General features: G+C 39.3%; 1 protein-coding gene across 4 annotated transcripts in view; it reads right to left on the reverse strand.

Annotated features, from left to right (window-relative positions):
* RNF144B (ring finger protein 144B) overlaps nt 1–27,857 on the reverse strand; it is an 867,397-nt gene that overhangs the window by 140,018 nt on the left and 699,522 nt on the right. For all 4 annotated transcript variants that reach the window (XM_082346411.1, XM_082346412.1, XM_082346414.1 and 1 more), the window contains one exon: nt 24,434–24,538. The gene's annotated coding sequence lies outside the window, so the exon portion shown is untranslated. The remainder of the gene's footprint in view (nt 1–24,433; nt 24,539–27,857) is intronic.

The raw sequence follows: 27,857 nt of genomic DNA on the forward strand, positions 1-27,857 counted from the left end.
AACACAGCCACTAGTCCCCTCCACCAGGAAGCCTACACAACCCACTGAACCAACCTTAGCCACTGGGGGCAGACAACAAAAACAACGGGAACTACGAACCTGCAGCCTGCGAAAAGGAGACCCCAAACACAGTAAGTTAAGTAAAACGAGAAGACAGAGAAACACACAGCAGATGAAGGAGCAAGGCAAAAACCCACCAGACCTAACAAATAAAGAGGAAACAGACAGTCTATCTGAAAAAGAATTCAGAATAATGATAGTGAAGATGACCCAAAATCTTGGAAATAGAATGGAGAAAATACAAGAAACGTTTAACAAGGACCTAAAAGAACTAAAGAGCAAACAAACAGTGATGAACAACACAATAAATGAAATTTAAAATTCTCTAGAAGGGATCAATAGCAGAATAACTGAGGCAGAAGAACGGATAAGTGACCTGGAAGATAAAATAGTGGAAATAACTACTGCAGAGCAGAATAAAGAAAAAAGAATGAAAAGAACTGAGGACAGTCTCAAAGACCTCTGGGGCAACATTAAACACACCAACATTTGAATTATAGGGGTCCCAGAAGAAGAAGAGAAAAAGAAAGGTACTGAGAAAATATTTGAAGAGATTATAGTTGAAAACTTCCCTAATATGGGAAAGGAAATAGTTAATCAAGTCCAGGAAACAAAGAGAGTCCCATACAGGATAAATCCAAGGAGAAACATGCCAAGACACGTATTAATCAAACTATCAAAAATTAAATACAAAGAAAAAATATTAAAAGCAGCAAGGGAAAAACAACAAATAACACACAAGGGAATCCCCGTAAGGTTAACAGCTGATCTTTCAGCAGAAATTCTGCAAGCCAGAAGGGAGTGGCAGGACATATTTAAAGTGATAAAGGAGAAAAACCTACAACCAAGATTACTCTACCCAGCAAGGATCTCATTCAGATTTGACAGAGAAATTAAAAGCTTTACAGACAAGCAAAAGCTAAGAGAATTCAGCACCACCAAACCAGCTTTACAATAAATGCTAAAGGAACTTCTCTAGGCAGGAAACACAAGAGAAGGAAAAGACCTACAATAATAAACCCAAAACAATTAAGAAAATGGTAATAGGAACATACATATCAATAATTACCTTAAATGTAAATGGATTAAATGCTCCAACCAAAAGACATAGACGGGCTGAATGGATACAAAAACAAGACCCATATATATGCTGTCTACAAGAGACCCACATCAGACCTAGGGACACATACAGACTGAAAGTGAGGGGATGGATAATGATATTCCATGCAAATGGAAATCAAAGGAAAGCTGAAGTAGCAATTCTCATATCAGAAAAAATAGACTTTAAAACAAAGACTACTACAACAGACAAAGAAGGACACTACATAATGATCAAGGGATCAATCTGAGAAGAAGATAAAACAATTGTAAATATTTATGCACCCAACATAGGAGCACCTCAATACATAAGGCAAATACTAACAGCCATAAAAGGGGAAATTGACAGTAACACAATCATAGTAGGGGACTCTAACACCCCACTTTCACCAATGGACAGATCATCCAAAATGAAAATAAATAAGGAAACACAAGCTTTAAATGATACATTAAACAAGATGGACTTAATTGATATTTATAGGACATTCCATCCAAAAACAACAGAATATATTTTCTTCTCAAGTGCTCATGGAATATTTTCCAGGAGAGAGCATATCTTGGGTCACAAATCAAGCCTTAGTAAATTTAAGAAAATTGAAATCATATCAAGTATGTTTTCTGACCACAACGCTATGAGACTAGATATCAATTACAGGAAAAAATCTGTAAAAAATACAAACACATGGAGGCTAAACAATACACTGCTTAATAACCAAGAGATCACTGAAGAAATCAAAGAGGAAATCAAAAAGTACCTAGAGACAAATGACAATGAAAATACGATGATCCAAAACCTGTGGGATTCAGCAAAAGCAGTTCTAAGAGGGAATTTTATAGCAATACAATCCTACCTTAAGAAACAAGAAACATCTCAGATAAAAAACCTAATCTTACACCTAAAGGAATTAGAGAAAAAAGAACAAAAAACCCCAAAGTTGGCAGAAGGAAAGAAGTCCTAAAAATCAGATCAGAAATAAATGAAAAAGAAATGAAGGAAACGATAGCAAAGATCAATAAAACTAAAAGCTGGTTCTTTGAGAAGATAAACAAAATTGATAAACCATTAGCCAGACTCATCACGAAAAAAAGGGAGAAGACACAAATCAATAGAATTAGAAATGAAAAAGGAGAAGTAACCACTGACACTGCAGAAATACAAATGATCATGAGAGATTACTACAAGCAACTCTATGCCAATAAAATGGACAACCTGGAAGAAACGGACAAATTCTTAGTAACGCACAACATTCCAAGACTGAACCAGGAAGAAAGAGAAAATATGAAGAGACCAATCACAAGTACTGAAATTGAAACTGTGATTAAAAATCTTCCAAGAAACAAAAGCCCAGGACCAGATGGCTTCCCAGGTGAATTCTATCAAACATTTAGAGAAGAGCTAACACCTATCCTTCTCAAACTTTTCAAAATATAGCAGAGGGAGGAACACTCCCAAATTCATTCTACGAGGCCACCATCACCCTGATACCAAAACCAGACAAAGATTTCACAGCAAAAGAAAACTACAGGCCAGTATCACTGATGAACATAGCTGAAAAAATCCTCAACAAAATAGTAGCAAACAGAATCCAACAGCACATTAAAAGGATCATACACCATGATCAAGTGGGGTTTATCCCAGGAAAGCAAGAATTCTTCAATATACGCAAATCAATCAATGTGATACACCATATTAACAAATTGAAGGAGAAAAACCATATGATCATCTCAATAGATGCAGAAATAGCTTCCAACAAAATTCAACACACATTTATGATAAAAACCCTTCAGAAAGTAGGCATAGAGGGAACTTACCCCAACATATTAAAGGCCATATATGACAAACCCACAGCCAACATCGTTCTCAATGGTGAAAAACGGAAACCATTTCCACTAAGATCAGGAACAAGACAAGGTTGCCCACTCTCACCACTATTATTCAACATAGTTTTGGAAGTTTTAGCCACAGCAATCAGACAAGTAAAAGAAATAAAAGAAATCCAAATCAGAAAAGAAGAAGTAAAACTGCCACTGTTTGCACATGACATGATACTAGACATAGAGAATCCTAAAGATGCTACCAGAAAACTACTACAGCTCATCAATGAATTTGGTAGGGTAGCAGGATACAAAATTAATGCACAGAAATCTCTTGCAGTCCCATACACTAATGATGAAAAATCCGAAAGAGAAATTAAGGAAACACTCCCATTTACCATTGCAACAAAAAGAATAAAATACCTAGGAATAAACCTACCTAAGGAGACAAAAGACCTGTATGCAGAAAAATATAAGACACTGATGAAATTAAAGATGATACAAGCAGATGGAGAGATATACCATATTCTTGGATTGGAAGAATCAACATTGTGAAAATGACTATACTACCCAAAGCAATCTACAGATTCAATGCGATCCCAATCAAACTACCAATGGCATTTTTCACAGAACTAGAACAAAAAATTTCACAATTTGTATGGAAACACAAAAGACCCCGAATATCCAAAGCAATCTTGAGAAAGAAAAACAGAGCTGGAGGAATCAGGATCCCTGACTTCAGACTATACTACAAAGCTACAGTAATCAAGACAGTCTGGTACTGGCACAAAAACAGAAATATAGATCAATGGAACAGGACGAAAGCCCAGAGATAAACCCATGCCCATATGGTCACCTTATTTTTGATAAAGGAGGCCAGAATATACAATGGAGAAAAGACAGCCTCTTCAATAAGTGGTGCTGGGAAAACTGGACAGCTACATGTAAAAGAATGAAATTAGAACACTCCCTAACAACATCAACAAAAATAAACTCAAAATGGATTAATGACCTAAATGTAAGGCCAGACACTATAAAACTCTTAGAGGAAAACTTAGGCAGAACACTCTATGACATAAATCACAGCAAGATCTTTTTTGACCCACCTCTGAGAGAAATGGAAGTAATAACAAAAATAAACAAATGGGATGTAATGAAACTTAAAAGCTTTTGCACGGCAAAGGAAACCATAAACAGAGGAAAAGCCAACCCTTTGAATGGGAGAAAATATTTGCAAACGAAGCAACTGACAAAGGATTAATCTCCAAAATTTACAAGCAGCTCATGAGCTCAATATCAAAAAAAACAAACAACCCAATCCAAAAATCGGCAGAGACCTAAATAGACATTTCTCCAAAGAAGATATATACAGATTGCCAACAAGCACATGAAAGGATGCTCAACATCACTAATCATTAGAGAAATGCAAATCAAAACTACAATGAGGTATCACCTCACACCAGTCAGAATGGTCATCGTCAAAAAATCTACAAACAATACATGCTGGCGAGGGTGTGGAGAAAAGGGAACCCTCTTGCACTGTTGGTGGGAATGTAAATTGATACAGCCACTGTCAAGAACAGTATGGAGGTTCCTTAAAAAAAGCAAAAATAGAACTACCGTATGACCCAGCAATCCCAATACTGGGCATATACCATGAGAAAACCATAATTCAAAAAGAGTCGTGTACCACAAGTTTCATTGCAGCCCTATTTACAATAGCCAGGGCATGGAAGCAACCTAATTGTCCATCGACAGATGAATGGATAAAGAAGATGTGGCATATATATACAATGGAATATTACTCAGCCATAAAAAGCAACGATGTTGAGTTATTTGTAGTGAGGTAGATGGACCTAGAGTTTGTCATACAGAGTGAAGTCAGTCAGAAAGAGAAAAACAAATACCGTATGCTAACACATATATATGGAATCTAAAAAAAAAAAAAAAAATGGTCATGAAGAACCTAGGGGCAAGACGGGAATAAAGACACAGACCTACTAGAGAGTGGACTTGAGGATACGGGGCGGTGGGGAAGGGTAAGCTGGGACAAAGTGAGAGAGTGGCATGGACATATATACACTACCAAACGTAAAATACATAGCTAGTGGGAAGCAGCCGCATAGCACAGGGAGATCGGCTTGGTGCTTTGTGACCACCTAGAGGGGTGGGATAGGGAGGGTGGGAGGGAAGAGATATGGGGACATATGTATATGTATAAATGATTCACTTTGTTATAAAGCAGAAACTAACAGACCATTGTAAAGCAATTATAATCCAATAAAGATGTTAAAAAAAAAAAAGTAAGTGGTTGTTGAAACTCGTTAGGATAATGACAAGGGAAGAGGGGAAAAAATTCTTGTGGACTTGGTGCTTAACTCATCAGGAAAATTTGGTGCCTTTCCTGAAAATCAGCACATGAAAGCATCAGGGATAAAGAAAAACGACATAAAAAAATAAGAGATACTGCAAAAAATAAGCTAGATTTTAGAAATATTAAATAACTGTAGCCAAGAAAAGGCAGTAGGGAGAAAGGAGTTCCCTTATTGATTCCTTCTTTTCACCTTGTAAGTTGAATACCAAGAATGCCATTTATTTCCTTGGACAAGGGCTGGGATCAGGAGGGACAGATTACTTTCAGATCTAGGTGATTGTGGAGAATTAGTGAAGAAAAAATAAAGGACAGTTCACACTAAGACAGGAGTTCCTGGGAAATGTTTGTGGGACTAGTAGGAGGGAAGGCGGCAGTAGAGTGGGGAGAGGTGGAACAGAGCTAAAGAGGAAGGAAAGAGTAAGAAGGGAAAGCAGAGGAAGGGGCTGTGTGCCTACAATGGTGACTTTCCATAGCAGGATCAGAGAGAACGCTGTTGGAAGGCTTAGCAAATATATATTAACCCCTGTGAGAATTCTATAGTGAGGAGGACCAGCCGGGAGAGCCTACTAGGTCTACAGTCTTAGAAGAAATCTTGGTGTTTGAAAGTGGGTGTCAAGAGGGACCTGGGAGGTGATGAACCATCACCTGCAGTGGTGTGCCGGGGCCGCTGGCTCTGGCTCCTGAGAGTCGACTGTACACTTCTCTTTCCAACTCTCTGGGCTCTGTGCCTCTTACTGGTACATGAAAGAGGTCATGGTAGGTGTATTTACACCACAAAAATTGACAAATGCTACAAATCGGGGTCCCCCCTCCACCTTAGAGCCAGTTGTTAAACATTCACTGATCTGCTGCCACGACTCAAGTTGAGAATAGGCTGTTGCATCAAGCAGTGAGGACGGAACCCCGTGAGAACATTCTCACGAGAGGAGGGACACCCTCTTTGCCAGGGTGAGTGTGCACAGAGTAGGTACAGGTATGTTTTTCCTTGAGATACTATAATGAATGGCTGCTCACTGGTCAGAACCGTCTATTGATCCATCTGAGAGAATTCCAGAGGATACGACCGGAAGAAGTTGAGCAAATGAAAGTAAGTCATAAACAATGCATCAGGCAAGCAGAATTCAGTCAAGAGAAAATTAACCCATTCCTTTGAACCAAGCATGCTTGGTGAGCCTTACAAGTTGAAGCTGGCATCTTCTTCCTGTTTGCACCCACTGCCAGCACGTAAAATTACGTCCCACCTACCTGAAGCCTGTCACGGTTACCTGTGATCCTTTAGAAATCTTTTCCACTACATCCTAAGTTGCTGCTAGAAATTTCCAGCAATTGTGTCTGTGTTTTCTGGTTTGTGGAGGAAATAAATACTTTCAAGGCCCCACTGTTGCCCTGTCCCACCTTCGGAATCCTCATACTGGGTTTAGTGCTTTCAAATAAACTCTGCTGCTGAATAAAGAAGTTGTTATTCTAGGAATATAGTGCTGAGTGAGAAAAGAGAGTTATCAACTTTGTCTTCCTTATAATTTTCTGGGTCTCTCCCCCACCTTTTTCCCTTAACTTTCCTTTTTAATTTTTTTTTCCATGTGCCATGTTTTCCATGCCAGTCTTATACACAGGGTTTCTTAGGGACTAGAAATGCATAAGAAGCTTAACAAGTGGAGATTTACCTACTAACTATAGTGCTCACATAGCAGAGTTATCCAGCACTCATTCAATAGTATTTGTTAATCATGATGTGTGTGATAGACACTGTTCAAGGAATCGTATATCATACAGAGCAGTGGCTCACAAAGTACATGTCGAAACAGTGAGAAGATGCAGCCATCAGGCATGTACTTTCTACCTTGGCTTGGGTTTAAATTAAATGGCTTCTTATTTGTAACTGTATTTACCTGAACATGCCTGAGTATTGACCCTGTGAATGCCTTTTACTTTCTTTGTTATTTTTAGTTTTTTAGCCTTGCATCTTGGGAAATATTTAGTTTTCAGAGTGGACACAATTCAGGTTAGTCATACTCTAGGAAATACACTGAGATTGCTATAAAGGGTACTTGTGGGAGACTGCTGTGGATTTGTTCCCCCAAGGGCAGCCATATATATCAGTGAAATGGTATGTGTGTTGGGGGGTGGGGAGGAGGGAGTCAAAATGTTATTTAAAGGATGGCTATAGGTCTTAATGCACGAAAGGATCGCCTCCATACTTCAGTTACCATGCCTGACCTCTCTACCATTCATCACCCTTTTTCTAATACAATAAAAACCTTTGTTATAATGTAAATAATATTAACCACTTATAACGTTTCTTAAGGAATGTCCTAAACAGAGATCTGAATGAGTTTGTCAAATTACATGTACGTTTTCACAGGAAAGGGGGGTTTAGGAAATAAACTGGGGTATAGGCTTTGCAGAGGAGGTTGTGCAGGGGAGGTCAGGAGGTTGCAGGAGAGTACTCTGTGGGGGTGGCCTGAGAAAGAGGGGTATTACTAGGATACAAGATCTACTGCAATCAGCAGAGATACAAAATAACACTGGCCAGAGAGAGAGAACTTTATTTCTTTCTCACTGAATGGCATAGAGAGAGATGGCTGGGGCCAATATTGTGGGGTGGCTTCATGAGGAACCTAGGGACCCAGGGACCCAGGCTCCTTCCCTCTTGTTGCTCCACATGCCTAGAATGTTGTCTTCCCTCTAAGCCTCACTAGCTGAGAATTCTCAAATGTTAGTACACATGTGCTCTCAAACAATTTTGCTCTGCCCTGCTCCACTGCCACTCTACCTGGTAATCACTACATCCTTCCATCCAATAGGTGGTAACACTGGCACTCACAGATCCCACACACTTTCACAGGCTCTACCGCCCACTGGTGGCTTGTTTTGATAAGTCTATGGGGTTATCTGTGGCTCAGCGGGGAAGTATGTTCTTTCCTCTTTGGTTACACTCTGGTCTAGAGTTCCTGAAATAAGACTGTTTATGCTTCATTGTTCTGCAATTATCTTAGAAAAAATAAAACAAAATCATTTCAGCTTTAATATACAGTCTCTGCTCTCCACTGCCCTTGATATGCATCCAGAGAGCTAGGTTGCAAAACACATCTGGGAGGTAGCAATCAAGCTGTATTCAGAATCACTTCTCCTCTCTTATAATGAAATATTTGTTATAATAAGCTCATTGACCTAGGATCCTTCTTCCCCAAAACAAGATCTCTTATCCTCGTCTCTCACTCTAAATACCTTTCTTTGGACCTGCCCTATTAGTTTAGCAGATATGCTCAGATCATTCACATTTAAAGTGGGGATTGAGTGGGCATAGTATTGGATATGGGTTGGGGCATAACATTTTGAAAACCATGATACATGAGAACTGGAACAATGAATTACTTCACTGGGATCCCTCCATAGCATGAGGCATACCATTCAATACAACAAAAGTCTCTGAAATTGTGACATTTGTATTGCTCTAATTAGCCAACTGTCGAGTGCAGCATCCCACTTGAGGGTTGAGTGTATCTGACTGAAACTTCTGTTATGATTCTAAAGTGAATTTAATCTCCCATGTTGTAAATGACAGTGACAATAAATTCTCAGACAACAAAAATAGAGGTTTTATGATCCAGCAATCGTGCTCATTGCTGTTTACCCAAATGAGTTGAAAACTTATGTCCAAAAATATGCACAGGGGTGTTTATGTCAGTTTTATTCACAATTGCCAGAACTTGCAAGCAACCCAGATGTTCTTCAGTAGGTGAATTAATAAACTGTGGTACATCCAGACAATGGAATATTATTCAGCATTAGAAAGAAATGAGCTATCAAGCCATGAAAAGACAAGGAGGAAACTTAAATGCATGTTAGTAACAAAAGAAGTCAATCTGAGAAAGCTACAAACTGTATGATTCCAAATATATGACATTCTGGAAAAGGCAAAGCTACAGAGACAGTAACAAGTTCAATGGTTGCTAGGAGTTTGGGGAGGGAGGAGTGAATATGTGGAGCACAGAGGATTTTTAGGGCAGTGAACCTACTCTGAATGATACCATAATGGTGGATATGTGTCATTATACATTTGTCAAAACCCACAGAATGTGACAAGTGACCCCTAGTGTAAAGTATGAACTTTGGGTGATGATAATGTGTCAGTGTAGGTTCATTGACTGTGACGTACCACTGTGATGTGGGATATTGACGGTGGGGAGGTGATGCAGTGTAGGGACAGCGTGTAAATGCAAACTCTCTGTACTCTGCTTGATTGGGCTGTGAACCTAAAATTGTTCTAAAAAATAAAGTCTATTTAAAAGCAGGAAGTAACCTGGAACTTTCATGAAACAAATATTAACATCCTCAATGTAATCTATATTCCATTAAAATAAATGAAGTCCTACAGTCCACCTATAAAAATGTCTATTCCCAAATTCATGAACCCCAGTATTTCTTCAATAATAATTATACTAATACAGGTAAAATTTCTATAAAAAAAAAATCCTGAATAATTTAAACAATAAAAAATTCACATTCTTCTTTCTTTGGAATTATAGGAATATATCCCATATGTTTCAAACCTGACACACTAAATATAATAATCTGGATGAGATCCATATCACCGTTTCCTGACCTTAAAGAATACAGAGGAGACAGCTGCCAACAGTTGAAATGTGTTAATGTATGCCAGCTACTTGGAATGTATTATTTCATCGTAATCTCTACGACAGCTTTTACACAGATATTATTCCCACTTTACTAATATTTTGCATGAGACAGGGCCAGGATTCGGTCTTACAAACATGTTTTGTTTTGGAGTCCCTAATTCTCCAGGTACCCAAACTCCTAGATAAGAATACTGGGTTTCCCCAGGTTATTTGCTCAGAATTATACGAGAAAATTTAACAACCGGGCCAGAGGCCTTGAATAGGAGGAAACACTGGAGACCTAGTCCTATGAACTAGAAGTAGGAAAGGATAGCAGAAAAAGTAGGAACTAGTCTAAGGCAGCTAAAACTGGGGTTAAAAGAAGCCTCAGGAAGGAGAGCAGCGCAACCGATCCCCGATGGGATAAGAAGTGCAGCATTTTCCTAACCAGGATGAGAAGGTTAAAGGACGATAAGGGAAGGATGGCTACAGATGGAAAAAAAAAAAGAAAAAAGAAAAGATGAAGAGGAACCACAAGTGGAGGCACCCAGCAATTGTGGGCCAGGGGTGGGGAGTGGGGAGTGGCGGTGATGGTAAGCCATAAAGGGGAAGGAGGGGGTTAAGAATTTTAAAAAATTTTATTTTTCTATTTTACTTCCGATTCCCAGCTCTAACCAGCTTGAAATTGACCTCACTCTCACCGTTCCATGTACTGATATGGGAAATAGCTTCATTAAAGCAACAATCTACTAAGTTCGTCTTTGAGGCTTTGAATCTGAAATATGGGGATGACCCTGACATTGGAATCCCGGTCACTTGCTCAATGTCAAGGTCAGGATCTTCCCAATATGCCACATCCCTGCCATGGAGTAGGAAGAATAAATAATAATTATTTCTAATAATTGTTGGTTAGCTCAAACCCAACTAACATTTTCTTCCCTTTTTATCCCCTTCCTCCAGATGATTAGACATGTTTCTGGCTCCTGTGTGTGTCTTCTGCTTCACTGATGAGAGTTGTGTGAAGCTGTGGTGGTTCTCAAGCCTAGCTGCATATTAGACTCACCTGGGCAGCTTTTATTTTTTTTTTTTTATTTTTTTTTTTTTTGAACATCTTTATTGAAGTATAATTGCCTTACAATAGTGTGTTAGCTTCTGCTTTATAACAAAGTGAATCAGTTATACATATACAATATGTTCCCATTTCTCTTCCCTCTTGCATCTCCCTCCCTCCCACCCTCCCCATCCCACCCCTCTAGGTGGTCACACAGCACCGAGCTGATCTCCCTGTGCTATGCGGCTGCTTCCCACTAGCTATCTATTTTACATTTGGTAGTGTATATATGTCCATGACACTCTCTTACCCTGTCACATCTCACCCCACCCCCTCCCCATATCCTCAAGTCCATTCTCTAGTAGGTCTGTGTCTTTATTCCCGTCTTGCCACTAGGTTCTTCATGGCCTTTTTTTTTTTTCCTTAGATTCCATATATATGTGTTAGCATACTGTATTTGTTTTTCTCTTTCTGACTTACTTCACTCTGTATGACAGACTCTAACTCCATCCACCTCATTACAAATACCTCCATTTCATTTCTTTTTATGGCTGAGTAATATTCCATTGTATATATGTGCCACATCTTCTTTATCCATTCGTCTGTCGATGGACATTTAGGTTGCTTCCAGGTCCTGGCTATTGTAAATAGAGCTGCAATGAACATTGTGGTACATGACACTTTTTGACCTATGGTTTTCTCAGGGTATATGCCCAGTAGTGGGATTGCTGGGTCGTATGGTAGTTCTATTTGTAGTTTTTTAAGGAACCTCCATACTGTTCTCCATAGTGGCTGTATCAATTTACATTCCCACCAACAGTGCAAGAGTGTTCCCTTTCCTCCACACCCTCTCCAGCATTTATTGTTTCTAGATTTTTTGATGATGGCCATTCTGACCGGTGTGAGATGATATCTCATTGTAGTTTTGATTTGCATTTCTCTAATGATTAATGATGTTGAGCATTCTTTCATGTGTCTGTAGGCCATCTGTATATCTTCTTTGGAGAAATGTCTATTTAGGTCTTCTGCCCATTTTTGGATTGGGTTGTTCGTTTTTTTGTTATTGAGCTGCATGAGCTGCTTGTAAATCTTGGAGATTAATCCTTTGTCAGTTGCTTCATTTGCAACTATTTTCTCCCATTCTAAGGGTTGTCTTTTGGTCTTGTTTATGGTTTCCTTTGCTGTGCAAAAGCTTTTAAGTTTCATTAGGTCCCATTTGTTTATTTGTGTTCTTATTTCCATTTCTCTGGGAGCTGGGTCAAAAAGAATCTTGCTGTGATGTATGTCATAGAGTGTTCTGCCTATGTTTTCCTCTAAGAGTTTGATAGTGTCTGGCCTTACACTTAGGTTTTTAATCCATTTGGAGTTTATTTTTGTGCATGGTGTCAGGGAGTGTTCTAATTTCATACTTTTACATGTACCTGTCCAGTTTTCCCAGCACCACTTATTGAAGAGGCTGTCTTTTCTCCACTGTATAAGCTTGCCTCCTTTATCAAAGATAAGGTGACCATATGTGTGTGGGTTTATCTCTGGGCTTTCTATCCTGTTCCATTGATCTATATTTCTGTTTTTGTGCCAGTACCAAACTGTCTTGATTACTGAAGCTTTGTAGTATAGTCTGAAGTCAGGGAGCCTGATTCCCCCAGCTCCATTTTTCGTTCTCAAGATTGCTTTGGCTATTCGGGGTCTTTTGTGTTTCCATACAAATTGTGAAATTTTTTGTTCTAGTTCTGTGAAAAATGCCAGTGGTAGTTTGATAGGGATTGCATTGAATCTGTAGATTGCTTTGGGTAGTAGAGTCATTTTCACAATGTTGATTCTTCCAATCCAGGAACATGGTATATCTCTCCATCTATTTGTCTCATCTTTAATTTCTTTCATCAGTGTCTTATAATTTTCTGCATACAGGTCTTTTGTCTCCTTAGGTAGGTTTATTCCTAGATATCTTATTCTTTTTGTTGCAATGGTAAACGGGAGTGTTTTCTTAATTTCACTTTCAGATTTTTCGTCATTAGTGTATAGAAATGCAAGAGATTTCTGTGCATTAATTTTGTATCCTGCTACATTACCAAATTCATTGATTAGCTCTAGGAGTTTTCTGGTAGCCTCTTTAGGATTCTCTATGTATAGTATCATGTCATCTGCAAACAGTGACAGCTTTACTTCTTCTTTTCCGATTTGGATTCCTTTTATTTCTTTGTCTTCTCTGATTGCTGTGGCTAACACTTCCAAAACTATGTTGAATAATAGTGGTGAGAGTGGGCAACCTTGTCTTGTTCCTGATCTTAGTGGAAATGGTTTCAGTTTTTCACCATTGAGGACAATGTTGGCTGTGGGTTTGTCATATATGGCCTTTATTATGTTGAGGAAAGTTCCCTCTATGCCTACTTTCTGCAGGGCTTTTATCATAAATGGGTGTTGAATTTTGTCGAAAGCTTTCTCTGCATCTATTGAGATGATCATATGGTTTTTCTCCTTCAATTTGTTAATATGGTGTATCACATTGATTGATTTGCGTATATTGAAGAATCCTTGCATTCCTGGGATAAACCCCACTTGATCATGGTGTATGATCCTTTTAATGTGCTGTTGGATTCTGTTTGCGAGTATTTTGTTGAGGATTTTTGCATCTATGTTCATCAGTGATATTGGCCTGTAGTTTTCTTTCTTTGTGACATCTTTGTCTGGTTTTGGTATCAGGGTGATGGTGGCCTCGTAGAATGAGTTTGGGAGTGTTCCTCCCTCTGCAATATTTTGGAAGAGTTTGAGAAGGATAGGTGTTAGCTCTTCTCTAAATGTTTGATAGAATTCACCTGTGAAGCCATCTGGTCCTGGGCTTTTGTTTGTTGGAAGGTTTTTAATCACAGTTTCAATTTCAGTGCTTGTGATTGGTCTGTTCATATTTTCTATTTCTTCCTGGTTCAGTCTCGGCAGTTTGTGCATTTCTAAGAATCTGTCCATTTCTTCCAGGTTGTCCATTTTATTGGCATAGAGTTGCTTGTAGTAATCTCTCATGATCTTTTGTATTTCTGCAGTGTCAGTGGTTATTTCTCCTTTTTCATTTCTAATTCTATTGATCTGAGTCTTCTCCCTTTTTCTCTTGATGAGTCTGGCTAATGGTTTATCAGTTTTGTTTATCTTCTCAAAGAACCAGCTTTTAGTTTTATTGATTTTTGCTATTGTTTCCTTCATTTCTTTTTCATTTATTTCTGACCTGATCTTTATAATTTCTTTCCTTCTGCTGGCTTTGGGGTTTTTTTGTTCTTCTTTCTCTAATTGCTTTAGGTGCAAGGTTAGGTTGTTTATTCGAGATGTTTCCTGTTTCTTGAGGTAGGCTTGTATTGCTATAAACTTCCCTCTTAGCACTGCTTTTGCTGCGTCCCATAGGTTTTGGGTCGTCGTATCTCCATTGTCATTTATTTCTAGGTATTTTTTGATTTCCCCTTTGATTTCTTCAGTAATCACTTCGTTATTAAGTAATGTATTGTGTAGCCTCCATGTGTTTGTATTTTTTACAGATCTTTTCCTGTAATTGATATCTAGTCTCATAGCGTTGTGGTCGGAAAAGATACTTGATACGATTTCAATTTTCTTAAATTTACCAAGGTTTGATTTGTGACCCAAGATATGATCTATCCTGGAGAATGTTCCATGAGCACTTGAGAAAAATGTGTATTCTGTTGTTTTTGGGTGGAATGTCCTATAAATATCAATTAAGTCCATCTTGTTTAATGTATCATTTAAAGCTTGTGTTTCCTTATTTATTTTCATTTTGGATGATCTGTCCATTGGTGAAAGTGGGGTGTTAAAGTCCCCTACTATGATTGTGTTGCTGTCGATTTCTCCTTTTATGGCTGTTAGTACTTGCCTTATGTATTGAGGTGCTCCTATGTTGGGTGCATAAATATTTACAATTGTTATACCTTCCTCTTGGATCGATCCCTTGATCATTATATAGTGTCCTTCTTTGTCTCTTGTAATAGTCTTTATTTTAAAGTCTATTTTGTCTGATATGAGAATTGCTACTCCAGCTTTCTTTTGATTTCCATTTGCATGGAATATCTTTTTCCATCCCCTCACTTTCAGTCTGTATGTGTCTCTAGGTCTGAAGTGGGTCTCTTGTAGACAGCATATATATGGGTCTTGTTTTTGTATCCATTCAGCCAGCCTGTGTCTTTTGGTGGGAGCATTTAATCCATTTACATTCAAGGTAATTATCGATATGTATGTTCCTATTCCCATTTTCTTAAATGTTTTGGGTTTGTTATTGTAGGTGTTTTCCTTCTCTTGTGTTTCTTGCCTAGAGAAGTTCCTTTAGCATTTGTTGTAAAGCTGGTTTGGTAGTGCTGAACTCTCTCAGCTTTTGCTTGTCTGTAAAGGTTTTAATTTCTTGGGCAGCTTTTAGAAATAAAAAGCCTGGGCCTCACCCCAGTAAAACTGAACCAAAACCTTGGGGGCAGGGAGGGCCTGGGCAATGGTAGGTTTCAAACCCTCCCGAGGCGATTCTCATGTGCAGCAAGGGCTTAGAACTACTGATAGAGCATCTTTCTCTCTGAACTGCATGTTCAAAGAAACAAAGGATGAGATGCAATGTATTGAATTCTTGAGCAGGCTTTATATTCTTATATGTGAGCTAGGACCTCTGCTGTGAGATAATTTGTCTGTTAATAAAACTACCTTCAAAGTTTTAAAGACTGAGATTTCTTCTTTTCAGCACAAAGAATAGCATATGCCCGTATCAAAAGGAATTTGGATTTAAACAGATCTGGCATTTTTCCTTTATATATATATATATTTTTTGTCAATTCATTATCATCTTTTCCAAGAAAAAGAGCAAGAAGTGAACATTTCCTCTGTGTAGTCACTTGAATGTGAATGCCAATAATTCCATTCTAAAAAAAAACCCAGGTACACAACTAGCGTCTGCTAGGAAGAAAAATTAAATATATTAAATTCACAAGAATGGTTTCCAGATACTGAACCTTTAAATAACTTCAGGTTTTAGAGGGTCACTTATATCTGAAGTGTGACTAGCAACAATAAGAAGCTACAGGATCCTGACAAGTGCTCCAGCACCAGAACATAACATGATGAAAAACCTGCAAAGAATTCCTTGTTTCCTAGAAATATGAGATCTTGTTAAGAATTTTAAAACTATTAATTTTTAGAAGGGGGGTGTTTTTCAGGACTCTCTCTTTTAGGACTAAAGTCTCTTGTAATTGAATAAAAGTAAAAGGAACATTAAGTATCAGCATTTGATGTCACGAGCTAAGGATGTTTCCTTAGATACAAACTAAGTTTCTCTCCCCCAGGGCACCCTGCCATAGGGATTGCTTAGGACGTACATTTGCACTGATGTGCACATCTGGTAAAATGACATACATGTGACCTTCAGTATTTTCAACCTGCGTGAAGCATGCAGACTGCCTTTGGTGTTGACTTTCCTCTCTCTAGAGTTTGCAAGAAATTTCCATAGTTTCTAAGTAACTTGGTGTTTTTCACAATCTATATTTTCCATTTATATACATATATATACACACACATGTAACTCTATCCATGATAGAATAAAATCCTGAAATCTCACCTTCTTTATGAAGATTTTAAAAATTGAGTTCTTAAACTGACTAGACATGTTCACGAGACTCTCCTGGTTATTTGCCACCAGTAACTCTTGTATATAAGAACTACATTCCCTTGCTTGATGAAAAGGCAGGGCAAATAGACGCTTTTGTAGCAGGGAAGAACTTTCAGACTCATGAATTTTAGGCTCCATTATGGTTGGCTTGCAAAGACCCCATGTCAGATCTATAAAAATATTTGCAGAATCTTGGTCCTCCTTGTCAAATGGCAGACAGGGAAACATCAAACTCCAAAAGATGTGGTTTTTTTGTTTATTTGCTGATGATTGCATGGTAGAAAATGAAAACAATCTATTAGATACTGAAAGAACTGATGTATGAAATGTATTATGTATACAAAGCAAACAGTTTAAACATTTTTTAAAAGGATGGAAAAATCACAAACCCACCATATAGATTTGATAAACAGACCTGGGTTCCAGTCTTGCTTCTATATATCCTTACTTAATATTCAGTAATTTCCAAAGTATCTCCAAGCCTTAGGGTCTCATCTGTAGTACAGCCATAATACTTCCTACCTCACAGGTAGCTGGGAGGGATTAGATGAGAAAAGGTTTTCAACACACCTAACATGGCATCTGGAATATATGAGAGATAGGACTTAATAAATGTCAATTACCAACTCCTTCCCCTTTGTCCTTAGAAATGTAAATGCAAAAGTAGTATTACTACCCAGGACTTCAGAGGAGCTGAATTCTGACACTAGATCTTAATAGTTCATTATATTTTTCTCTTGGACCCTGAAAAAGTGCAGGGTGAAGCCAGTTCTTTGAGTATGAAAAGTAAAATAAGATCCCTGTAAGGAAAGCCTGGATGTGTAAGCTGGTGTTGCTGGGCTGCTTTTATCTGGGATCATGATAACCCATTATGAGTGTGCTTCAGCAACCTTGAAAGTGGATAGCAGCAAAGTGCAGCTCACCGTACAACAGCAGTAGGAGACAATGCATCTTTCAAAACTGTTCTGAAATCCTGATCACGGAAGTGCCACAGAGATTAACGGTAAATTACGAAGTAAGTGCATGAAAGTGAGGGTGTGTGAAATCATAATAGGCATCTTCGTTCTGAATTTCTTATTTCCATGTCTTTAGTGAAAGAAGAGACATAATCAAAAGTAGATTGGGAGCACAGCCCAGAAGTTGGTCAGGATAATATGGCTTTAAAAGGTGAAGGTCATGTCACCTTCTCCATTTTAGGCTCTATTACACTCCTGAAGACAAAGATAAGCATGTTTCTATTTAATAGACTAGCCACAAAACCAATACAGAGAAATTGTTAATACTTAGTGCAAATGCCACTTGAAGCAAATACCCTCAAGAAAAAGAGACTTTCAGAGCAAAAAGGGACTTTGGAAACAATCTTGCCCAGCCGTATCATTTTACAGGTGAGGAAAATGAAGCCCTAAGATGTAAAGAAGACATGGTGCTTAGTTTCAAAGCCTAGAATTGAACTAAGACCCTCTGAGACCATAGTAGTTCTCTTACCATCATTTGTATGGTTGGGTCTAAGAGTGTGAGTTGAAAGCATTTAAGTACAGCTACTATTTCCACTCTATAACAGGATTCATTAAAAGTCACAAAACAAGTAAAAGGTGATTTTCACCAACGAAAATGTTTTTATTCTAATTGAAACTATCTATATCATCATCTATAATTCTGCACAAATTGAAAAGACTAAAAGGGTAGAAGAGAGTGATGGATAGGTTTTTCACATGGGGTTTAAGTGGAAGTAGTTTGATATAAAAAATTATTTTATTTTCTTATTAGGTTTATAAAATTTGGCAACCATGCCCATTTCCCTGAAAGTATTGCCTTCGGATTATACAATTTGGAGGTCAAGAATAATTAATGCTTCAGAATCCTTCTCCTTCTTTGCCCAACTCCTGTTCAAATCTGTCTTCTTGAAAGAAAAAAAAAAAAAAAAGGCCCTGCAAAGTCTTGCCCAAGCCTGAGAAAGCTTTATGTTAGGTTGTAGGGAAAAACAAGGAAAAATAATATAAACAGCAACCCTGACAGCTGAGATGAGAGCCCTTCTCACCGTGCTTTCCCGGGCTGCTCTGTCAAGATCTTGATGCCTGGTGATGAACGGACTGCATGTGTGCAACAGAAGATAAAAACGGTCTCTGCTGGCCCTTTCCCAGCCACAGATGTCATGGCCTTGACCTTAAATATCTTATTGCAGCCCCAGTTTGCTGAAATGCTCGAAGGCAAAATACTCTGTGTCACTCCACCTCAGTGCGGTGAGAGGCTCCCAGAGCCTGGGAATGCGTTCATATTTGGTGATGCCTTCCTGCGTCACTAAAGCAATCAGATGGATCCAGCCTGAGAAGACGATAAGGGCTGGACAAAAGCCGAGAGGGCAAACAGATGGGTAATAATCCCCTCTTTTATTATTTGTGCCTATGGAGAATTATTCAGCAGAATTGAATTCTCTGATGAACAGAGCCCCAGACGGCTTTATGCAGTTAAAATTATGGGATTTTTCCTTTCTATTTGCTTCTGTGCTTTGAGAGAGAGGGTAAGATGATATTCTTATTCATAACAGTAGTGATTATTTGCAAAATAAAAAGGGATCCACTGATGTTTGTGACAATCAGTAGTGTGATGCCAGGGAGTGCGAGCTCCACTCAGCCAGAGCCCCTTCATCGTGGATCAGGATATATATGGGACATTTGTCAACACCCTCTGTAAGCTCCCAGGGTCTATGATGGACAGGGCTCTGGAAAAGAGATGGGACATCTGCTATTCAGAACTGATTTTGGAAATCAGAATGACCCAGAGGGCCAAGCACATAATAACCGCCCCCCTGCATTTCATAAGTTTTGAAATAATTCAGTAATCTGTGACTTAGAAAGCTTCAGCCAATTGATTTGGGAAACAGAAGTCCCCCATAACCCAGGATTAGGAGGCTGGAAAGTGAGGAGGCACTGGCTGCAATGGAAGGTGCACGGGCTGCTTTCCTATTTTACGTGCCCTCCCATGTCCTCAGTCCACTGCATGGCTCCCCGAGGGCCCTGCAGGCGGCACGGGTACCAGCGGACAGCAGGCGTGAGGCACAAGCTCCAGGGCTGCTTGTCACTGCAGGGCACCCCAGCCAACTGCTGCTATAACCTTGCTGAGTGTAGCTTTTGTAGGCTTCCATTCCCCAGAAATGTAGCAGGAAAGGTCTTCTAAGCTTAGGCTTAGAACCTGGCCAGATGTGGAAGAATTCTTTCAGACTCGATTACCTTTGTTTGGGGGCTGCTGTTCAACAGGTGTTTAAAAAAGAGTAAGTAGTATAATATCCTATGTTATTGCATACCCTGGGAGAAAAATCTATTTCTCATCAAAGATGTTTTGTTACACAAAAAGAAAAACAAACAACAATAATAGCTACTATTTATTGAGTTACTAAGGACGTGTGTGTGTGTGTGTACACTTACAGTATGTATGTGGATATATATCTTTAGAAGTTAAGTGACTTTCTTAAGATAATACAATTAGTAAACTTTGGAGCCTAGGACTGTCTGATTCCAAACCTCAAGGTCCTTCTACAAAACCAAGCTACTGCATCTCTTGCACTTAGTTGCAATTGATCCTACACTGCCTTATCCTCTTAACTCTCTTTTCATATTTCCTTAACTACATTGTAAGCAACTTGAGAGCAGGAGCCCCATTCTATATTTGTCTTCCCCACAAAACCAAATAGGAGTCTAGAGAACACTCTCTTCAGGCCACGACCAAACTTCCTTGTGATGAAAGTCTATTGTATACATCCTGTGATTATTCGATACTGTTATGAGACCTCAAGACCTCACTTCGTTCGAAAGACATGGTGGGAATAGTTGGGATCAGACTACTGAGGGCCTTGTACGCCATTTGTGGCATAGACACTGTTCACTGGATATCCATGTGCCCCTACATTTCCCAGCCTCTCCACATTGGCAGCATTTGGGACATACAACTAGTTCTGAGGGATGGGCTGTGAGCAGAAATGACATGCATCTGGACCATGGCACTTAAGAGTTAATGTTCCTTTTCCATTCTTCTCTTTCCTCATCATGGTGCCATGAGATGGTAGCATCACAAGATACACAAAGCCTGCATTTCTCAATAATTGGATGAAAACTCTTTCATCAGACTTTGCTAGTGAAAGACACTTTTGTTTTCCTAAACCACTGAGATATAGGGGTTTACATACTACTACTGCAAACCCTATCTTTTAAAAATTTATATACTGTGCCATAAGATTTGGACTTTATTTTAATGGAATTGGCAAATTAGAAGCTTTCGTATAGGGAAGCAGCAATGGAAAATATCTTAACTATCAAATTAGCTCTTTTTAAAATCATTTCCTTGTATTTTCTTTCCTACCGGCATTTCCCCAAGGTCATTTACTTTTCACTCATTCATTCAACAACCGATTGTTAATCATCTTATTTATCCACTAGGATATGTCTGGTATGGGACATTCAGAGATGATGATCTGGTTATTTATTAAATATAGAAATAAAGCATATTATATGCCAGACACTGTTCTGGTACTTGTCAAATATTTACTTATTTAATCCTCATAGCAATGCTAGAATGCACTATCATTATCCTCATTTTATATATTAAGGAAACTGGAACCCAGAGAGATTAAGTAACTTGCCCAAGGTCACAGAGCTGCTAGTGGGAAAAATAGGACTTGAACCCAGGCTGTCTTCCTCCAGAATCTGGGCTCTAATCCACCAAGTATGTTGATGACAGTCTGATAGTCTAATCAGTGCAGAAGATGGAGTCCTAACAGACCGTGATGGCCAACTTGGTCCTCCTCCCCCCAACCCCACCCCATGGGCCTTACTGAAGCTGAAAATTCCCTCCTTCTAATGCATCACAAATATCATCCTGGGAGTTAGGTTAAGACCAGGAAATTCTCAGAAAAATGCTGAGAGAACTAACAGGGAATTGATCCCATCTCTGCATTCCCTTAATGTTTTCTTTGCATTCCTATTAAGCCACTGCTCATACCACATCTTTATTTACTTACTTAGTTATACACAAGTTTTATTCATTTTGGTACGCTTACAGCACTTACCTCACTACACAAATATGCAGAGTAAATGTCTGACAGATGATGTAAATGAAAGAATGAGTAATATAACCTAAGCCATATCTACAGCTAAAATTTTAGTATCTTTGGATATTTCTGGTGAAATGGTGGGGTAGACAATCCAGCAGTTAATAAATTCTCTTTCTGCCATATTATCAATCCTGATGATATAACACTTTGAACAAGTATTAACACTTAATTATTGTTCCAACTGTGGAGTAATATTTCTATTCTAGTTCTGAGAAAATAATAAAGGGCATATACTGATTATTTAGTATGAGTTAGACAGTTGCTATGGACTAAATGTTTGTATCCCCCAAGTTCATATGTTGAACCCCAGTTCCCAAAGTGTTGGTATTTCAAGGTGGGAAATTTGTGAGATAATTAAGTCATGAGGGTATAGTCCTTGTGACGGGGATTAGTAACTTTATAGGAAGAAACATGAGAGAGATGATCTCTCTCACCAACATGTGAGTATACAGCAAGAAGGCATTCATCTGCAAAGCAAGAAGAGGGTCCTCAGCAGGAACAGAATCAGCCAGCACTGAGATTTTGGACTTCCCAGCCTCCAGAAATGTGAGAAATGTTTGTTGTTTAAGCCACTCAGTCTATTTGTTATAGCAGCCTGAACTAAGCAGTCTCATAAGGACTTTATATATAACTTATTTAACCCTCATAGTCATATACAGCCAATTCTCATCATTCATGGTCGTTATGTTCTACAATACTGATCTGATGCTTCTAGGAGAAATAAAGGGTTAGGTTCCTGAAAGCATCTGGTTGAAATATTTTCTTTGTCTGGTCAATACAAAATCTTGTTTTATGTGTGTTTCTGTTGAAAGACACTTTATTTAATATATGATATTGATTAATTTACATTGAACTCATGGCCAATAGCATGCAGACCAACTCATGCCTAAACAAAGCTTATCTAATGCATATATTTTCTCCATAAGGCACATCACAGCCCTCTTGCACTTAGAAGCACCAGATAGCATTTAATACTACGCTTAAGGTCATTTTAAACAGTGAAATCATCAATAAAAGCACAAATATGTTAAACACGTGGCACTAAATAGACCATAAAAAGGACAATTGTTTACAGTATGAGAGCTGAAACAAGTCAGAGCATCACCTTGTGCAACCTCAGCTGGGAGTGTGCATGCTGGGCAACTCAAAATTTTCACCTTTCTTTGCATGTTTGCAAATGACCACAAAAATGCCATGAGTATTGATCTTGGGGTCATAAATAAGTTGTAGCGAGAGTAGGTAAATTCACAAACATGCAATCTGTGAATAATGAGTGCACAGGATGAATGCCTGTGTTCTCCCCGAATTTGTATGTTGAAGCTCTACCCCCCAGTGTGGCTGGACTTGGAGGTGGGGCATCCAAGAAAGTAAATTAAGGTTAAATGAGGTCATAAGGGTGAGGCCCTGATCTGATAGGATTAGTGCCCTTAGAAGAAACATGGGCGAGCTCCCCACTCCAGCTTATAAATACTGAGAAGAAGCCACATGAGGACATGGTGAGAGGGCAGCTGTCTGCAAGCTGGGAGGAAAGCTCTCACCAGAAACTGAATCAGCCTGAACCTTGATCTTGGACTTCTAGGTTCCAGAATTGTAAAAAAAAAAAGTAAATTAAATCTCTTTTGTTTAAGTTAATCAGTCTATGGTATTTTGTAATAACAGCTGAGTAGACTAAGACAATGAGGATCAACTATACTATTATAACTCCACTTTAAGGATGAGGAAATTCAGGCACAGAGATCATATGTAACTAGCACATAATGATAATATCTACTATATTTAATGGACCAAACTTCAAACCTAAGCAGTCTGAGTCCAGATTATATGTTTTAAGTGCTGGAACATGTTGCTGGACTACTTCCCTTGATGAGACCACATGATTAGGCTGCCCTTCCATTTGAGCTCTGAAACACAGCTCTTCCTTTCCTGACAGTATAGGTTCTCCTGCAGCTCTCAGATTCCCTAATGGCTCAAGACTTAACAAAAGAGCAGAATATAGATATGACACATTCTTTGAGAGCTGGGAGATGATCCTCCTGCCTGGATAGGACTGGAACACCAGTTCTCTCAGCTTTCTGCAGTGGGTCAATCTCCTCTTGAAAATTTCCTCTCCTTGGTCATTTTGTGTCCATTAACCAGGGAGAAAGCTTTCCCAGTGCACTGTCCATATTACTATATTGTAACAATTGAAACTATTAATTACTTTCTTTCCATATGTCTGAGTGCAGCCAACATACTTTATTTAGTGATACTTGAGTTCATTGATTCTTAATACTTTTTGGGTCGTGGACCATTTTGATAATCTCAGGAAAATGATTGACAGATTCCCCCAGAAAAACGCACATGCAGAATGACATAGAAGTTTTGCATAAATTTCAGAAGCTCAGGTACCTTCTCCCTTCTGAAAACCCTTGCTGTATTGATAGCCATCTCATTGACACAGAAAGGATGGAAGCCTCTGCTCAACTCAACACAGTGTTAATGACAGCAAATGGACCATCTAGATGGGAAGGATGGGCATGAATGTGAAGGTGGGTCTCTGGTCATTGCAGAGCCTCTTGTTTCATTACATCAGGCTTACCTTTATCTTGTATTTCAGCACCTCGTCTTTATTCTCACAGTCCTTTAGCTGTTTGCAAGCCCTTCTCACTCTTAAACAGGAGCAAAGCACAACACTTACGTGTAAAGAGAGAAACGTTCTGCTTCCCTTCAGAGGCGCATTGGTTTCTGAACCTTGGGAAATGGGTGATGTTACCACATGGTCAGGCAGAGTTTCCAATGGCAACTGAAAGCAGAATAGCAGGAAACCAGTTCAACAGCTGACACCAAAATGCTTTTCCATATGTAAAGCTGTCTTAAACCCACAAGAGACACTGAGAATAAACTTTGTGCTTTCTTTTCTTTTTGCTTAATACCAAATGGGTCAGAGAGAAGCGCTGGACACTTTTAAAAATGCACTTATAATTTTGAATCCAAGCTGTGAGAGTACCCATTGGAGACAACTGTTCTCTCATGGCCTGCTTTGAATAAACAATCACAGCTCTGTGTGATATTACTTCTTAACTAGATTCTAGCATTGAACTCTTGGCTCGCCATGGTTACTTGCATTTTAAACCAGAGTCTCCTTTTCCTTCCCCTTGGCTAAGATTCCTGCTTACTTGGCAGTGGCTCCTTCTCATTTGAACTTTTGCCCTCTTTTAATCTCCACCAAATTTTAGTCTAAAAGAACCTTTCACAGGCACTTTTTGTTACTCTGAGTTTCTTTCTTGTGTGAGAACCAGCTTAGGGAGCTGGTTACTGGAAAACACTCAAGGGCCTCTCTTCCTTCTCTGGGAAGCCACCAGTGACAGGCTGTATTGTGTGTATAATTTCCTTTAAAAAAAAAAAAAATCGAGGAAGCACAAGATGCAAGCTGTTTGCTGAAAACAAAATGTTTGCTTTCAAAAGCAAGTGAACACACACATATTTGCATGTGTCCATGTGGCTTTGCTCTTGTCCATTCCAGGGCTGCTCCTCCTTATTTCCCTAGCATATAGCACTATTGAAATTATTTCAGATCAAAAGCCAAACCAGTGAAGTCTTTATTCCCTCCCAACTTCCCATACCAGTTACATTTCAGTGAGGCGTTCCAGGTCCTCAACACCTGTGGAACCCATTTCCCTTTCAAAAGAATAACCAGTATGTCAAGCCCTCTTCTCATTTAACAGTTGGACGATCTGCTTCCTACTTAAGCAGAGCCTACCGTTTACTCGGAACCTCATGCTTCTGCGTGCCCATTCTGTGGATTCACGCCCATGCCTGGGCTATAGACACTCAGTTCTGTTGTGCTCTCCTTGCTCACTCTAGCCATGCCTAAGCACCCAGCCACGGCAGTTCCTTTCCCTGGATCAAATGCACCATCTCTCTACATTCCTTTTCCTGAACCTCAGAACATATAGGTCTGTTCAGAGCCATGAGCCCCACCAACAATCTAGTGTCCAGCTGAAGCTGGAACCTACTTCACAGCCTGATAATTCCATTCTACAAATTCTCCTCTACCCCTTGCTGAATATTCTAGACCTTCTCTCTCTTTCTTTTCACTCTGTCACTCTCAGTGACCTTCTTGCCCTCTACTTGACTCAGAAGATAGTTTACTGGCTTACACTACTCCTTTTGCTCACACTCACTCTTTTTTCACACCCGTCATCCAGTCTTATAGGGCAGATAAACTTCCTCTTTCAGAAAGCCAATCCCTCCATCTGTGTGAGCTCTTGATAAAGTCCTTCCAGATGCACAGGAGCTGGGCTCCACATTTTCTTCACAATCACACCTATTTACTGTCTACCAGCTCCTACTCTTCTGCCTTCAAACATGCTGAAGTTATTAACAACAACAGCAAATTTCCAAGCAAACTTTCCTGCTCTGTATGTTCTTCTTACTACCATCCAGCTTCTTTCCATCCTTATAACCCCACACTTGAATTGTCTCTATCTGCCACTTTTATCCCCTCGTCCCCCCTCCTCTGCTCTCTCATGCCCTTTCGCTCGCTTTCATCTTCACCGTCCTCCTAGGAATTTTCTCATGAAGGTCATCGATCGACACAAGGATGCCCTTCACGTTCAGTCTCCTCATCTTCTCCACTACAAATGGCCTGCTTTTAAGATAAAACTCTTATTTTCTGGTTATCACAATGTTTTGATTTCCTCTCCTTTTATGCCTTCTGCTTCTTTATGGGTTCTGCTTTCCAAGGCTCATTCCTTAACTCAGTTACATTTATCAAAAAATTTTTTTGGATGTTGGCTCCATCATAACGCAAATGTAATGAGATGTGGAATAAGACTTTTCTTATTATCTGGAGACTATAGCTCAAGCTTCAATCCCGAGGATAATAGGTCATAGGAAGGGCTGACATTCACCTAGTAGCTAAAATATAGACACACTTCTGGGCAGTTGGCAAATAGACACTTCCCTGAGCTCTACCGCTCCACTACATTGGCCTCGTCCCTGGAACCTCCCTGATTTTCTAATGATCCAGCAAATAGATAGTGGATCCTGGATCATCAAGGCCTTTCCAGAATGATGTTTTAACATCATGGTCTGAATCCATTCCAGTGGTCTGCCATGATGACCATTAAACACACTGAATACCTCTGTCAATAAGTCTCTCTATGTTCTAAAAAGCAGCCAAAAAGTTAACCTCAAAGGTTTCCTAAGAAGTGATCAGATGGTAACTTCTTTTTCCTTCGCACTTACCCCATCCGCTCTATATAAGCGAAAGATAGGAGTGCCTGGAGAGGGAAATAAGTTGTGGAAGGAATTATCCACCTAATAACAAGTGCTGTTACCAGGAAAAATGCATATGAAGAAGGGAAGGAAGGCTTTCCCCACTAACCAAGTAAGAGGGGCTCCCTGAGACTTTGAATGTCTGCAAAAGAAACCAGATCATACCCTCAAACCGGATACTTTCAAGATGCAGATTTTTAGCCTTACTCAGTGCATCAAATTTTGATGAAGGAGGCCTTGGGAGCACTTGCCATTTAGGAGGAATTTATGTGTGTTCCTGAAGTTTGACAGTGTCCATAAAAATAGGTATTGGAACCTGCTGCCCATCTGGAAAACTCAGAATATAAATGGCTGGCTGCAGTTGCCTTTTATGGCAAGACAAGGAAGGGAGAGTGGCTTGGGGAGTAGAGTACCCATAGTCTGGCACGAAAACAAGGAATGAATTTCTTTTTAGACCAAGTGATCTTGAGCTGTCTTGATGGACTCAAACTTTAAAAAATGCTTCTGGGGAAGTGGGGATCCAAACAGGATGGATCCCTCAGGACAAAGGCTGAAAGGATGTCACTCTTGGTTAGCTGGAAAGTACATCACCCATGTCACGAAGCAATGATCTGGAACAATCTCAGTGAACAGTGTTTGGAGATATTGGCTGAAGAACTCAAAAAAAAGTTATACATGAGAAAGCAGTATTTAGAAGCCTGCTATAATGGAGAACACACTGGCCATTTCCTATTAGCCAAGACAGAACTACAAAAAACGGCAGCTAAATAAAGGCTTGAAAGAGGAAGGAAGAAATCCAAAAGTTGAGTTCATGGCTTGTTCCCTACCACAGGCCAGAGCCA

The sequence above is a fragment of the Balaenoptera borealis genome (assembly GCF_965194805.1).
Source record: "Balaenoptera borealis genome assembly, chromosome: 12".
Lineage (NCBI taxonomy): Eukaryota > Metazoa > Chordata > Mammalia > Artiodactyla > Balaenopteridae > Balaenoptera > Balaenoptera borealis.